This window comes from Anoplopoma fimbria, chromosome 9, assembly GCF_027596085.1.
Source record: "Anoplopoma fimbria isolate UVic2021 breed Golden Eagle Sablefish chromosome 9, Afim_UVic_2022, whole genome shotgun sequence".
NCBI lineage: Eukaryota > Metazoa > Chordata > Actinopteri > Perciformes > Anoplopomatidae > Anoplopoma > Anoplopoma fimbria.
This window is the reverse complement of record NC_072457.1, coordinates 25,825,625-25,839,550: the sequence shown is the minus strand read 5'-3', so window position 1 is coordinate 25,839,550 and position 13,926 is coordinate 25,825,625. Positions and strand designations below refer to the sequence as shown.

At 41.4% G+C, this 13,926-nt stretch overlaps 1 protein-coding gene across 2 annotated transcripts in view; it reads left to right on the top strand.

The window, feature by feature from the left end:
• The window catches only part of add3a (adducin 3 (gamma) a), a 95,911-nt gene that overhangs the window by 13,991 nt on the left and 67,994 nt on the right, over window positions 1-13,926 (top strand). For both annotated transcript variants that reach the window (XM_054603911.1, XM_054603908.1), the window contains exon 2: window positions 4,316-4,354. The gene's annotated coding sequence lies outside the window, so the exon portion shown is untranslated. The remainder of the gene's footprint in view (window positions 1-4,315; window positions 4,355-13,926) is intronic.

The following is a 13,926-nucleotide window of genomic DNA, read 5'->3' as shown; positions in this document are numbered from 1 at the left end:
TTTACTTTACATAGTAACTCATCTTTGCATCTTTTTTTCCACTAGGATGAGATGCCATTTTGGCTATAGTGTCAATATAGTGCTCTTTTCTATCCTTTTCCTGTGGCTTATTAAATAACTTTTTAATTTATTACATTTTTATTTATACATGATTTGATTGTTCATTATTAAGCTATTGACCATTCTTGTCATTTTTCAGCAATTAGTTGTTGGAAGCGTACGAAGTTAATATTTTAGTGTTCGACGTTCATGACCAGAAGTAGCATAAAGATGAAGACACACACACACACACACACACACACACACACACACACACACACACACACACACACACACACACACACACACACACACACACACACACACAATCCTATATAGCAGAGTCAACAGCATTCAGATTAGGGGGCTTTTAATGTGGACAGCAGCACAGTCAGAATCACACCATCTGAAAAACTGCTGCTACCAGGTAGAAATCCTGCCTTTTGTTGCCATATGCTCTTCAGCCAGGAAGCAAAGTCACTCCATCCAATTCATATCCAACACAAAGACATTTATTGAACAGGAAAAAAATGGGCAAGATCGCATCAAAATGAAGCAGAAGGGAAAAATGTGCTCCCCATCACCTGTGTGCATGTATTGCCTTGTTTAGCTATCGTGGCATGATGCTGTCATGTGCATGTGTGATTCCTCTGATAAATGGGTTGATTTTCTGAACAACAATTTACAAAACATCTGCTTAAGGCTCCCTCTGAATGAACACAGTCCTGACAGACTGTCCCATCTGCCATCTGGTCTGCCGCTGATGTGAGGATAAACAAATTCTAACACACGCCTGCTTGTGCTTTTAAATTGACTTAATTGTTTAGCCGTGTGACGTTGGCTGTCTATCTGTTCATCTCACTCACTTATCCTCATTCAATTTCAAAGTCACAAGCTCCATAAATCAGCTCAGATAGCAGTGAAAGCATCACCTGTCATCCATTACATTACATTACATTACATTACAGTCATTTAGCAGACGCTTTTATCCAAAGCGACTTACAATCAGTAGTATATTACATATCATTCACCCATTCACACACTGGTGACAGGCTACCATGCAAGGTGCCACCATCAGACTCTAACTAACATTCATGCAACATCCAGTCCACACCGATGACAAGCCTTCAGGAGCAACTTGGGGTTAAGTGTCTTGCCCAAGGACACATCGACTGCCGAAGCCGGGTATCGAACCACCGACCCTCTGGTTGGAGAACTACCTTGCTCTCCACTACGCCACAGCCATCCCCCTCATACCTCCGAATTAAGTCTCCAACCAGCGTGCCGTCAGGGAGAGACAGTGAGAACAGACTGGGCTCTGCAGCTCTCACTTCCTCTCTAGAAACCCGTCTGACAGAATCAGATCAATGAGATGTTGGGATTGTTGTGTAACTGCGGCAAAACTAACAAGACAAAAATCTAAGTCGACTGTCATCTCATCCCTGGGCTTTTTTTAAAATAAAGTGGTGTTTTTTAGAACTGAGGCTAACTCATTAAAGGCCTGGAACTTCTTTTTGTGCTTTTTGTTTATCAGAAGTGACCTCACCTCCCCTTAATATGGCTTGTGCAGTAATTAGTTTAAAATAACATTTGTCTGGATTTTATATAATGAGGCCAAACGGAGGCCATGCTGTGTGACCCGAAAGTCACATCCAACCAAATCACTGTGGCCAACAGCGGTCAGCGGAAAAGGCTGTTATGTAACCGTGCTGGTTTAGCTTGTCGCTCTGCATCTCGCATGAAGAAGAAATAATTAGTATGTCAAGTACAGTGCCCGGCTTATTTAATGACGTGGAAGTAATTGTGGTTGTTCAACTTGCTCTGGTACGAGTTATTAATGCTGCTGACTGTGCGGCTTGAACCCAGGTGTGAGGCTAATCTTCGGGCTACAGGCTGTGTGTTCTCTACGGTTCAATGATAAGCGTGAAACGACGATTTTTAAGGGTGAGAGCATCAATGCTACTTTTAAAGTGGTGGTTGACCCCAGGAGGTCAAACAGCTGACTATCCATACGCCACACACCAATCTGGCACTCATTTTCAACTTCATCCGCATAGATCACACATAAATAGAAGTACGGCAGAGTGCATTTTTGTACTCAAAAGTACCCTTTAACTGATGTATGTCTTGTGCAGTATGTAACTTTGCACTACAACACATAACAGGCGATTGTGGGAGCAGGTGCTAACATTTTTGATTAACTATAAAGGTACCAAGGTATTTCTTTTACAAATTTGTAGTAAGGGCGGTGAAACCAAACATTAAGTTATTTAGTTAGTTGAGGTAGAACACTGATTGGAAGTTCATATGGTGTTGGGGAAAAAACATAGGTAGGAAAAAACTCTGGCCCACTCCTGCCGAAACCTAAAAAGGCTTAGCCTGATCAAAACTGATTGGTGGTGGTGTTGGGTGGGAAGCTGAGGGATCATGTCCTTGATAGTCACAAAAAAATAATAAAAATTGGACGTGAAGGAAAATGCCACGAAGCAACCTCTAAAGGGTCTCAGCTAGGCATTGGAAATATAAAGAAAATCAAATATCATAGTATTTTTGACCAAAGACAATGATTTTTTTGAGACTATTAGTGCTCTCACAACATATTTACATTCATATGTAATAATAACAGTATGATAGTAATAATATAACGACATATTGGGTAAAGGCATATAATAGAAGAGCTTGACCAGTCAGGTAATCTCTGAAAATTCCATCACTTTACTGTAATGCAGCCTTTAAAACCAGGAAAAGACTAAAGCCAGAATACGATATCTATAAATTCTAAGACAATATCTGGTCTCATTTCACAATATTGACATAATAGCGCTATATTGGCTAGCCATAGTTTCAACGACGAGTTGTTGTACCTCCTAAAGGTGAAAATATTTCTCACAGTGTAGGCAAAACCAAACCAAACAAAAACAAAAAAAAATCAGTGATGGGAGTGGGACATCATTGACTCACTTGCTGTCAGCGAGCTTCATGATTCTCACACTTCTCATTGTCAGTCCACACCTGAAAGAAAATACATTTCTCCTGCTCCACTAACATGAAAAACATCCGCACCAGATTCAGCAGGTGGTTTAAATTCACGTTCACACGGCCGACCTGGACCCAAAATGTGTTACTTTCCAACACTGATGGGCCATCTGGGGCTTTTCACACTTCAGGTGCTCTGCAACCTCTCGCACAACTCCCAGAAGCAGCCAACACCCACATTGTTATGGTTCTGCTAAACGCAACCTAATGTCAGTTGTGTGGATTCCTTTAATCACTTCATCATTAATGGCTATGCAGACTTGTTTTCAACACATTCTGCCATAATTCTTTTTTTTTTTTTGGTGTTATTTTGGACCAATCCCAAATTCCTAGTAGTCAGTTATCATTATAATGGAATGCAGGCGCAGCACCCTGGACAATAACACGTCTCACATGCTATCAATAGCATTCATGTTCTCCAACGGCGAGCCGTGCTCCCTGGTGTTGACACAGTTGGTGTTTGTGCAGATGACATAGATGACTATCGGATCCCTGAGGCCGGCTGTGGCCACCAGGACAGTGCGGAGGCACAGCCCGCTCTCCATAATGGAAACTACTGACTGATTTCAGTAATACAAACACATGTACATGGGCGGTAATTGAGCTACATCCAACGATGGTAGAGGTTAATGTAGTGTAGAGACCAGTGGGAGAGCATCATGAAAATAAATGCATAGCTTCTTGGAACACATGTTCTTTCATCAGACTTTCCTCCTGGAGAGGAATAAAGGCATTTATTGTTTCCTTTGTAAAGTACTTAATTAGTCACAAAGTCTGCTTTATCTCAAAGTCTGTTTTGTAATTTGGCCTGTATGGGGAAAAAAAACAACTAACGTGGGGTATTTATAGATCACATAAATCCAATATTACAGGCGTATGCTAACATTGAAGATCTTCTTTTTAATTAGATTTTTCTTTTGTATGTCAAATATGCTGATTACAGAGCATCCAGAGTTTGCAAGTATAATGAAAAGGCTTCAGGCTTTATTGTGAGAGCCGTCTACCTTTTCATTTCAGGTTTTCATTTCACTCGTTACCGGCTAAGTTGTGTCTTTGTATCCAGACTTAAAAAAAACAACGACGAGTAAATAATGTTTTTAGCAAATGAACGTGTCTGCCTCTAGTTGTGACAGATTCCTTCATCGCAGAAGCTCAATGTGGATCAGAGTTTTAGTGGACAGATGCCCGAAGACTTGGATGCAGAAAGTAATAATGTGTTTGTGTCTGTTTTTTGTCCTAGTTGGGCGAGAAGTTGTAAACGCGAGCGGTCCGCTTGGAGGTAAGAATTTCTGCATCAACACACACCATTTCAGCTCCTGTTCAAGCTTCTAAATCACCCTTTGATGTCATTAACATCACAGCACACTTTTGAGTATTATCTTGCACCATAACACCAAATAAGATGGAAAATAAATTCTGAAATGTTGTGTCGACTGAGGTTTTTGGTTTGACGTCCAAACGCCTCCGCCCTGCTCTTTGGGTTTCCCAAGGACACAGGAGGTAGATGGAGAGTTATAGTGAGCTCTTTTTGGAGAGCTTTGGATAAGTGGCACAGCTTTGGTCAGTGGTAAGCTTACAAACTGCTTCTGGCCAGACATTTTACTGCGTTGGAAATTATCCTGGGAAGGAAATAGTGGCAGGTCTTTCTCTCTCTGGCTATATATATAAATATACTTCCCCCTCGCTCCTTTGCCCACTTGTGGTCAAGAATACTAACCATTTTGTTGTTTGTATCATGGCGACTTTACCAAATCATTAATCCCTTTCATATCTTGGCTTTTTCCACTGAGTCTCGTTAAATAATGCAATGTTTCCCATGGTTTCCAAAGTATTTTTGTTTTTTAAGATTGTCTATAAACATTCTGGCTCTCATTTATTTTGTCAGTAGCTTGTGCAAAATGTGAGAATATGATTTAAGAACCACTTTATTGCAGTGAATGTGAACTTGTTTTCTGGAGTTTGATGTACCAGTCATTTTAATTATGAAGTCTTGAGGGATTCCTACTATTTGTTTTAGCTGTCTGTGCATGTTCTAGCTCATAATACCGCTACAGATGATCTGCATATTTGAAGGCAAGGCATGTCAAGCTCCACCACACAGCAACAATCTCAGATGACAGCTGCAACATTTGCATGAAGCACAGTGTTGCAAAGGTTGGACGGAATAAGTACACTTCACTACACTAAAGTAAAGCTTCTTCTTTTCATATTTCTTCTGCCCAACACTTAAAGGTGTCTTTAATTCCAGACACCTTTCAAGATCTGAGAATTGAATAGCTTTTGGCTGAGCAGGCCAAAGCTGTCATGCCATTCCACTTTTAGAGATATTTTGCCTTTAGCTATTTAGACAGACTGACTTCTCAGACTCCACTGTCATAATCGCATATTGCCGGTTTGCTTCAATCTGTTTTGTACAGTCGTGATTTGGGTTCCCAGGAGAGATCAGAAGACACTCTTTTCTCTTTTCAGGTAGTATGAAGATTTTTAAAAAAATGTTTTCACTGCCGCCATTAAGCACATGCACCCATATACAGTCATGCACTTAACATTTGCTACCTGCTCCAAAATAAACCTAAACATATTCTGTCCATATGACTATTATTGTCACTATTTGCAACATGTATCAAATTGACTCAATGAGCGTTCAGATTTTATAACTGAGGCTAATGGTGTTTTGATTCAGTGTAATTATCAACAAGGGCTCTGCCACAGGGTTCCCACTGGAGCTGACAGCTTTTTGATTCGGACATGTTTGACATATACAGTGCAAACGAAAGCTGAGCCATCTGTCTGAGCTCCTAATGCTCCATTTATAAATTATGCCACGATAGAAATTGGATTAACAGCTGTTGATTTTATCCCTTAATGAGTTTCATAGTGATATAAGAGTCCGGGAATAATACACACGATTGAACTGAATTAAGCTTTTTGACGTGTTGATGTTGTCGAGTTATAATGAAACTCAGTGACGGTGCGATTAGAGTCAAGTCATTATTTCTACATGTTGTCATTCTTTAAAGCTGAAATATCTGATTTTTTGTGACACTTGTTGGCAGAACAACAAGCTGTAAACATGACGTTGACATAATATCAACTCATAAAGTTAATGTGGGGCGTCTCAGTTTGTGTCTAGCTGGCGGAAACAAGTCCAATATTCACACTCTTTTTATTTTTATTTTTTTTTTGCTCTGTTTTTGGTCTCTACCAACTCTACCAAGGTAGTCGCTAACTTTGTGGGTCTGCCTTTCGGTATTTGTCAGTGAGACGGTAGTCGGTTTATCAAAGGTTTTCAACCAAAAAATGTATGCGGTGGAACAGTAAAGCTGTGGACCATGAAACCAAAACATCATGCTGAAGAAAAAAGACTGAAATGCTCCATGAAACTGAGGGTAACTGCTAATTATACTGTGGGTCTGTCACCACCAGTAACCCCTTTCACATTTACAGTCATTTCATTCACTGTTGATATTTGTGCATAGCCCACATACATACATACATACATACATACATACATACATACATACATACATACAGACATACATACATACAGACAGACAGACAGACAGACAGACAGACAGACAGACAGACAGACAGACAGACAGACATACATGCAAATCTATTTTTGTTGGGTTAAAAAATGACTTACAAGTTAAGTGTCTCAAAAACATCTCAAGTGCTGAGCATTCCTGTCAGCCAGTCTAACGTGACTAATGTCCATGATAGAGGTTGACAGCGAAGGAGCCAAACACTCGTCTTCACATAGAGTTGTCAAGGTGTCCATGTAACCAGGTAACAAAGACACAATGAGGGGTAGGAGAAAAGAAAGGACTGGCCATTATGGAGGATTCTGGAGTGTGTCTGCACCACGAGGAAGGCTGAAAAGACAAGCTGAGGGCCGAGCAAAAAATACAAAGGAAGAGAATAGAGATATAAAACCGCATGACTGCTAAACCGTTTACTGGGTCAAAACTTTCCGCTGGTCATCTTCTTTCTCGGTAAGTTTTTTCTTTTCCTTCTCTCTTTTCTCTGGCTCTACTCTTGTTTTTCTATTTTTCTCCTGTCAGTTTATGCTCCTCCCCTCTGTCTCTTCTCTGTCCTTCAGTAAGACAGGCTGTCCTCTACTCAGCAGGGCAGTAAAGAGACGTCAGCGTCTCCCTTCGCCCTCATTTAAAGTCTACTCGTCTTCCGACTTGGTTAAACGCCTCAGCACCTGCTTGTAATATCATTCATAGTAAAATGACTTCAGTGGCTTGTTGGGATTTGCCTGCTCTCACGGTATAGTTCCTTTTGTGATTGACCCTGACGGTTTTTGGAAGCAATGACGGCAATAAGAAAATGACTGGAGCAGCTTTTCAAACCTCCAGGATTCCATCGCCGCTCATAACATCCTCCCGTTGAATAGTTAGTGAAGTTTATCAGCTCTGTGACCTGAGATGCCGACTGCCTGCTGTCTCCCCTCCAGCAGTCATCTGGACGGCCTCACAGCTGCTCTTATCTCCCGGCTCGTCCAAAGCACACACGCCCGGCCGCACAGTTTTATAGACTGATACTGAACAATCTGCATTTTTGTAAAAGTCGTACTATAAATGCCAAGCAGGTGACGTTTTTCAGACATACATCTTGACAGTTATGCAACGCACTGAGAAAGAAAACGGAGAAATACAAATTCCAAAACTGGCCAAATGCTCATGTGATTTTTAAAGCCAAAACAAGCTGATGCAGAAAACATGCCAACAAAGCATAACAAATGAGGGGATACACACAGACAAAACTGATGGCCCAGTTTGTTTAAACCCCATTTAGTTCAAGACCGAGATATCCTACCTTATACCTAATTGTACCTTCATCCCATTTCTAACTGCATGTACCTTGCCATTTGGGATCTGTTTTTTTCTTTTTCTTTTTTAAATAACAATGCAGTGCAATTTAATACTTGTTCAGCTTTTCGTTTCTTTTTTTGTGTGGTTTTAAACTATAAGTTAAAGTGCAAGAATGCTGCTTCCTGGTGCATTTAATGAGAGACATACTGGGGGAATCTGCAGGACAAAGGAGGTTTTGAATCATCCTGTTTCTGTTTTACTGCAGAGATGGGTGGCTGTCGGTGGGTATACAGGCTGTTATACAGAAACATAAGAAGACTGTAGACATCCAGCCAAAGTGACGGCTTCATAGAAGGTGGAAACAATAAAAGGCGTGCAGTTCTTGGACTTTCAGGGAGAGTCTGTGTGTAAATCATGAAAGGCCCATCTGACATGGATAATGGAGTAATGATGTTCAACCCAGCCCTCCAGCGTAACTGGGGTTCAGTTTATTACAAGTTAATTCTTGTTAATATCGTCCATTGTGTGAAATTGAGTGGAATATAACATACGGATTCACGTTTAAATGAGCTGTGTGACCATTTCAAATTCTACTTTTGTGTGCGTAGTTTAGTCACTGTGAGAAAGATGACAGCAAGGTTAGACAGAGATGAATGTGGAAAGGGGTCAAGTTCACAATCTGACTGACTGGTCTCTTTGCCTGGAGTAACACACACACACACACACACACACACACACACACACACACACACACACACAACACACACACACACACACACACACACACAAACACACAGATTTGTGGTAACCATGAGCATCGATTATGATCTAAAGGGGTCTTTCCAAGAACTGACACTGTTTTGTAATAATAATCAGAACGTGTGTTTCCCTGATACATACCAGCTGTCTCCTCTGGGACTCATCAGTCCTGACTGCAGCCAGAGGAGGAGTTCGGTTTGTGTTTTACAGCCATATTTGATATGGTTTGTTGGGCTCCGTTTGTTGTTGTGTCACGATCCAAGAAAGCGTTCTGGCGTTGTTGCAGCGGCCGTATATCTTTTGATTTATGGCCATCTGTCTGTCTGACGGTTGGGTGGTTGAGTTTGTGTTCGACTGATTCTGGGCCACACGACGTGTGTCTTGTAATCATTAGGGGCTTCCCCGTGAGATGCAGACGGGTTGTGTGTGTGTGGCCGCATCTTGACCACATACACAAACGCATGCACAGATGTCAAAAGATACACATTAGACATTTTTACGCACACAGATGTACATATACATACATTCACTTTCAACTCTGGTGGCCTGCGGGGCTTTTGTAGTGCTGAGAGGCCACAAACGACAGCTTTGTGTTGTGGGAGGCTGGGAAAGTTGGATCGCAACACACACACACACACACACACACACTGTCTCTTTCACACACACACACACACACATGCACACACACAGTTTGGCAGTGTTAAAAAGCCCGTGCGCAGTTCAGGCTCAATAGGCTGATTCATTAGAGCCTCCTCATGACACTAGAGGAGAACATGGACTTGCAGGAAAAGGGAGGACGAGGGGAGGGGGGGAGTGTTACAGCTCAGCACTCTGCGGCTGAAGGCTGACGTGACCCGACAGTGTTCAGGTCAGTCGTGATTGAAAAATCCAACCAGAATACTTGTTCTTTTGTGTGTTGAACCTTTTTAATCTTGTTAGATGGGTGTATTTTGAGGCCTTTGTGGGCAGAAATGAGTTTTATCAGTGTAGATTACATACAGTGTTTTTCAGTCGTTATATTTGTATTTCACTTCACTTAAAGGGTCCAGATATATTATAAAGAGAGACATTACTAGCGTCATTATAGCTGTCATAAAAAAAAGTGTACCATCAAAACCAGCTGCACATTCAATAACCCAAAGATTTAAAGGGTACCGACAGCCACCATTCCACATCATTATTCACAATGGTCATTCTGTCCTAATGCATGAAAACACTCCAAAGTCCAAATGCTTTTCTTTCCAATAGCTCATCCCCCCCCCCAAAAAAAAAAAGAATAAATTTGCTCTGCAGGGGAGATTTTTATTAGATTTTTATTTTTACAAAAGAGGTTGTTTTCTCTATCTCACATCATGATGACTGAATCTGGCAACAGTCAGTGGAAATGTGCCGTGGAGTCGAGTGGGTGTTGTGAGTAACGACGCTTGGCAGCGAGCTGTGTTTGTCTGGGTCTTTCCTTCGCTGTCTCCATTGGAGTCAGGACGACTTACAGCCCGGGCCTCCTGTCGGCGAGGGCTCTCACAGCCAAGACCCCCCCCCACCCCCACCATCTTTACGGCCTATTGTACGTGGATCACTTTCATGCTTTCGCTAAACCTGCCATGAGTGTTTCTTTCCTTGAAAAATAGTAACAGGCGTTCAAGTGATTTATGGTCTGTTTTAGACAACGTGCCTTCATCGCTATGAAGACAAGTTGCAAACATGCCCCAACTATCACTATGGTGAAGTGAAAGTCCCTGTCCCTGAGTGCATTTTCCCCATAATGAACACTTCCCTGACCTTGAGTCAGACATAGACTCATTAGCTGTAACATTGTGTTTACCTCTGTCACATGGTGTTACAGTCAACATTAAAGAGAACCCCTGCTCCCCATTGCAAATAGGGCAGGGTCCCCCCCCCCCCCCACCCCACACTGTGAGGGGGAGGGGGGTCGCCTCAGGACTCAAGCGACCGAATTCTGTGAATAAACAAGGAAAAATAAATCTAGATGATTAATAAAGACGCGTGCTTGGGGCCATTTTGTCAGGTTTGGTTATTATTAAGCATGACATATACCCATGACTTATTTATTGAATATCATATTTTGTCAACGTCTAGCGCTATGGGATAAGAAACCTTATAGACTGATAAATCATACATACATACATACATACAGTCAAACACACACATGGTTCTCGCCACAGGCCGCCACAAATCATTTCTGCATTAGACAACATATGACTCGTATTTCTCAACAAAAAGGTCACTGTCATAAAGGCCGTGCTGCATTCACTTCCCTCTACTCGACATGCATGCTTTATTCACAGCGCTGGACGCTGGCCAATGGTCCACGGCAGGTGACTCATAGCACTTCCTCCGGGTTTTTCATTGGATTTGAGCTCAACGGTTGCATTGCTCTGCAATCCTCCCTTGTTTGCAGGGAGCAGAAAGAGTTTATTCACTCTGCATGCATAGAGCTAGATTCTGGGAAGATACATTCACTTTTTAATGGGGTGTTTTTGCGGCTAGATCAGATTTTTATGCACATTTTGTTCTCTTTTCAGAAGAAAACACAACTATTGTTTTGTTTTATTCTTGTTGATGCTGCAGTTCTGTGGTTATGACATTCTCTACCACTACTGGCTGCACTTAGATTGTTTTTAATCGGGAAAGCCTACATATTTGTCCCATGTAACAGTGGAAAGAGCTACAAGAATGTATGGTGGACATTCAGCAATATGTCGTGTCGGCGAGAAACAGCAGCAGGATGGTACACACACATGTGAACACACCTCGTCGTCCAGTAGTTGAGTCGGCGTCGCTGTGCTTCTGCACTATACTTTTGCTCTGGTTTATGCTTTAAGATGCTTGTTTAAGAAAGGAGATGCACTTATGACTTCTGGTGACTAGTAGTTCTCTTGAATACCTATGTTGAATACACTTCCTGTAAGTCGCTTTGGATAAAAGCGTCTGCTAAATGACTGTAATGTAAATGTAATGTAATGTGTTGAGAAATGTTTTTAATGAAAAGTTACTGACAGACAAGCACTTAACAATTTTATGATTTACGAATCCTGTGCACAGATCATATGTAGGCACATAGAATTACCAACCAGCACAGATTTACAAGTTTAAACTGACTTTAGAGCTATACAATTACCTACATATAAGTGCTTATTAACGTACAGAGTGCATATTCCCTCTGCCATTTGCAAAGTGCACTGCTCCACTCCATCTCCCCCCCCCTGTCTTTTAAGGAGGTATTGTAGAAAGTTACAACTAGCAATTCCCTTTCATAAATAATCTAGACGTGCATCCCTTTTTAACCCACGGAGACTGTCGGGCCTGTGCACATTTCACTCAGATATGTGCTAATGTTAGACCAGGCATCCAGCGGGAGGCCAGAGGGCGAGGTTTATTCTGGGACAGGTATGCACAGTCCAAGAGAGCCGGAGAGACACCGCAAGAGTGGATGTGGTGCTGCTTCTGGTGGTTTAATATCCTGTTTAATAAATGCATGTGTAAGGTTTTTTTTTTTTTTATATGAAGCATCTGACCATCAATAAATAAGGCTTAGAAGGTCATAGGACATTTCAGGGCTACGCAGGTTTGAGATTTGCAAACATTAGCAGTTAGCGGTCAGATATGAGTTATTCCCGACAACCCTGAGGATGCCGTTTCTTCCAGTGCAGCTTGAACACGGCACAACAAAATAGTTTCCAGTGTGGGAGACCCACTGCTTTCAGCCCTGACGAGGGATTGATCCTCCCGTTCTAGACGCCGTTTCACAAACATAAAACCGCACTCGCCGCACAGAGAAGCAGAGTAAGCAGAGTAAGCAGGGAATCCCTGCCACTTAGAGATTGACAGCTGGGTACACAGTAGCTTGTGTCTCACCATAATCCCCCCTCAGCTTGAATAATTGATTCTGCATTGATTTAGGCTCAGCTGGCTCGCCGTGTTCTCCTGCGTATATGTATTTTTGCTTCCTATAATTATTGTCCGCCCTTGTTTCTGTGCTAGTCAGCAATAAAACCGAGCTTTTTCCCTCCAAGTGGAAGCGTTTTCAAGTGAGCAGTAATTTAAAAATCCATTGGAGAGTTGTTTGTTGCTCTGGTTGACTATAGCTTACACACACATAAATATTTATTTCCATAAGGGAAGTTAAATGTCCGCCGATGCTCATTTAAATTCCTCTAAATAGACTTATGAGAATTATTTTCCTCAATATCAATCTCCTCAAAATCTGTTTCAAACCCACTAATTAAATGATGTGTATAAAGCGGGCTTTGTTTCTCTCTGGTGGGAGTACACATGCGTAATGCAGAAGAGTTGTTAGGGGACATGGAGGGAAGAAATGAAGATGAAGACGCCTCTTCAGTTGAACGTTGCATGGTGAGCCTAGTCAGTGTGAAGTCAGTCAGTGAGCCTTTCACATGCTAATTTAATGTCATTCTTCTGCCCTCTTTTTGTTAACAAATTGTCCTAACCGCAACAATGTGACAATCTTGAAGCATATTAATTATCTGTGTCCTTCTTTAATCTGATCATTTTTGTAGTAGTATTTAACATTTTACCATTCATATGTGTTTTCAAGCTTGCCTTTTAAAGGTTTGACATTTTGGGAAATATTCTTACTCAGCGTCTTGCCTCGAGTGACATTTCATGCCCTGTGAAGGGAGAGCCAGCAGGCGGTTAGCTTAGCTTAGCTTAGCTTAGCTTAGCTTAGCTTAAGGACTGGAAACGGGGAGAAAAGCCAGCTTTTGTTAGAAAAATCTATGTGCCAGCACCGCTAAATATCACAAATGAGACTTAATATCTTGTTCATTTGATCCATACAAAAACCTGATTGTTGTGGGGTAGTTCTGTTGGATTATGGAAAAAATCTAAATCCTGATTATTTTGGTCAATATTGAGATCGCGATTATTTAACAAGATTACACATTGATTTTTGGAAACATCACACATTTAGAGAGAACATCTTGAAGCCTACATTAAAGTTATCTACATCAATCTAGTGGACATCGAGAGCTTAATTAAGAGGTTATATCTATGATGAACTTTGTGCTCTAGTAAACAATGTAATCATAAACACATTGGTTGTAGGTTGTAGATATGAATAGTGATGACCAGCCCTGACCCTGACTGTAAAGGGAAGGGTTGTGCTGGATTCATAACACAAGAGAACAAAAGAGGCTCATTGCGAACACGACACGGCACAATTATCTCGTTTTGTGTCGATTATATTGTTTTTATAATAGTTTGAAGCCAAAATTGTAATTGAAATTGAAAT